Source organism: Charadrius vociferus, unplaced genomic scaffold, assembly GCF_000708025.1.
Source record: "Charadrius vociferus isolate BGI_N301 unplaced genomic scaffold, ASM70802v2 scaffold46, whole genome shotgun sequence".
In the NCBI taxonomy this organism is placed as follows: domain Eukaryota; kingdom Metazoa; phylum Chordata; class Aves; order Charadriiformes; family Charadriidae; genus Charadrius; species Charadrius vociferus.
Genome location: NW_009648710.1, coordinates 52,704 through 55,781, shown reverse-complemented (window position 1 = coordinate 55,781; position 3,078 = coordinate 52,704).

Sequence of the window (3,078 nt, the reverse complement as noted above, 5' to 3'; positions counted from 1 at the left end):
GCAGGAATGGGTTTAATTTTTTTTCCTCCCCAATGAAAAATGCAGGATTTTTTTTGTTGTTGAGTAGAATACTACATTTCATTTGGATGAAATACTTAATTTTCATGGTCATGCAAGAAAAGCAAAGGAAGACCCACTATGGAACACACTTCCATGTGTTGATTCTGAAAGGTTGGATGTCTGACCTGCTACTGTTTCTCTGGCTCAGGAATTATGCAAAGTGAAACAGGATCAGTAGAAGGGTTTGAAACCTTTTCTGTGGTGTTCTTGGTCACTTTTCAAGAAATGTGTGTTTCAATCTTTTTCAGCCAGAAGGGGGAACTGAATCCTAGTTTCCTACTTCCAGAATGAGTACTTAATTCCCAGGCCAATAAATGTAAACAGATGATATGAACTAAGGTTACTTTATATTATTTTCTAGCCAAAATTATTCAGCAAATTCCACTGAAATTCATGAGCAGTTGTAGGTCAGCAAATGATCAGCAGTGAAACAGCAAACAAAAAATACACTAATAACAAATCTGGCTAACTTTAATTAGAAGCCAGAATCCTAATTGTAAGCTGCTGCTTATTGCATGAATTTATCCTGCCGGACACGAGAGATTTAAAACCATAAAAGCTGTGACTAATCCAAAGCCTACAAAAAGTTTAGGAAGAATGCTAAGATTCACCCTTTTAGATGAGACTCTTGTCTTTTTACTATACCTGATATGAGTTTATATAGTCTCCAAGGAAGGTGGATTTTCTCTTTGTTCTATGCTACAGAATGTTTAGACACTTGACAGAACTTACATTACAGTTCCCCTAATACTGTCCTGATTTTCTCCAAGGTCACCTTTCAGTTCTGCAGTTTCTGCAGGCAGCAGCATAGGATCTCATCCAATCCTCTTCTGCTCAAGAAATGTCCTTTTCCTCTTGTCATCTGCCTATTATTCTGTTCCAAACACTCAACTTCAAGAGCAGGAATTTTTTAATACTAAGAAAATCTGGGGGATGGGGAGCTCTGTGAAGAAGATAAACTGTCTGGTAACACAAGGACTTAAAAAGTTTGAGATACTGACATACAGGACTGGAAGAGTAGTGCTGGGGCAGCAGTGAGGAGATGAAAATGAAGAGAAAGAAATGACCCCAAAAGATGGAAATTTACTCTTAGTTTTATCCCCAACCACTGGTAAAGACTGTGTATGTTCCATTGAGTCCAGAGGAAGAGTTTTTTCTATGGATTCAAAACCCCTGGGCAGGTGTATCCTAGACGAGCCTCTTGGAAATGTGCTACTGCTCCATGACGGCCTCTGGAGGAAGTCTTCCAGCAGGTGAGGAGGCGACAACCTCTAGCCACTGCTCAGAATGCTGAGGCATGTGGGTTCTGAGCCTCCCCAGCACCACACCACTAATGCGGCCATAGGGAAGTCTGGCATTGGCAGAGGAAGTGTCTGCATCTAAGGCAATGCTTCAGTCCAAGAAGAGTATTTTGATTTAAGCCGCCTATCCGTCAGTACTGCAGCTCTGTCTGAGGCCCCAAAGCTTTCTGGACAACCTGGAGCTAGCAGTGTCCTCCCACACAGCACCCTTAGGCATGTGCTCATCTCCTAATAAACCTGGGCAAGATTAAATAACTGACCACACAGCCTGCAGGGTATGAAGACTGGATTCTGTCACTATTTCTGACGGCAGATTTGCCTGCATATCAAAAGCCAATGAAAACCATATCTTCCCTTTGTGTACCCTCTCCACTCCTCCTTCCTTTATTCCCTTTGCCATGAAGCTGAGTTATTTGGAGACAAACGCATTTTGAGGCAGACTTTTTCGTAATGCTTGTATTAAAAGCAATTTAAATACCACTTAAAGCTGGTTTATAGGACAGTTGCAGATGATTCTTGGAAATAACTTCTCTTCAAGGCTGCTGGCTTCCCATTGTTAGTGCAATGTAATTTTAAAATTTTTAAATAAAAAATCAGTTGTCCCATTTCTTCCACGCACCAATTGTTTCCTGTTTAATCCACGCACCAATTGTTTCCTGTTTAAAGGACACAATTTCAGCTTTTTTTCATCAAAAGCCTTACTGTTTTCTCCACCCTTAAGAAAATCTGTCAAGAATTGGTGATTTCAATAAAACCTAAGTACAGCTCCTGGTCCTCCAAACAGTAGGAAGTCCTACTGATTGCTGTTGAACGCTTTAAGATTACTAATATCTCCATTTTGTTTGTATAGTCTCCCATCTACACAAAAGACTTACATAAAAATGAACAGCACACACGATCACCCGCTTGGCTTCCCGGTATGTTCTGTATAGACCAGTTCCGCTGATCTGGAAAAAATAAGTGGGTGTTTGCTGTTAGAAAGAAAAAATATGTAAGCAAATAGATATTTTTCAAGCACCTGTAGATGTGGGGGCCGCTAGACTAATTTAGTTCAGCATTCCCATGGCGGAGTGACAATATCGAAGGCACAAAGCTATTGTGGCCAAAACCAGGCTGGTTTCCCACATTTGGTGCATTGTTCATTTATTTGCTATAGATTCCCCTACGCTTCAATATAGCTGAAATCAGGGAAAAGCACGTCATCAAAAATCGCTGTATTTGGATAAGTTTTCTAGTCAAGATTAGTTAGGTTTTCTCCCAAACACATAGCACAGACAGCAACGCAACATAGCACTTTTGCGGCGCTCCACAGTTGCGTAACGTCTGGAGAAACCTCCGTGAACCAGTCCTTCCACTTACCCTGCTTTTACCATTGCTACAGAAGCAGCTCTGAAATTTAGGCTAATGCCCAGCGTTTCACAAGGATGAAGAGCGACTAGGAAACACGAAGTCGTATTTTTTTTGTGGTGAAGACAGACTTAAGATCGTTCCTCAGCCCTCTTTACACAGTGCTGACCAGGTTGCTCGGTCTCGTCTCTCTGTGTGCCCCGTTTCCCTCAGGGGACGGCAGGCCCCGCCGGAGGCCGCTGAGGAGGGGGCAGCCCCGGCTGCACCCAGCCTGAGGGCCGGGGCCGGGAGAAGGGAGGGACCCCCCCGTTGCCTCGGTTAAAAAACACCTTTGGGGAGAGGGATGCGTGAGGACAGCGAAGGACCATAC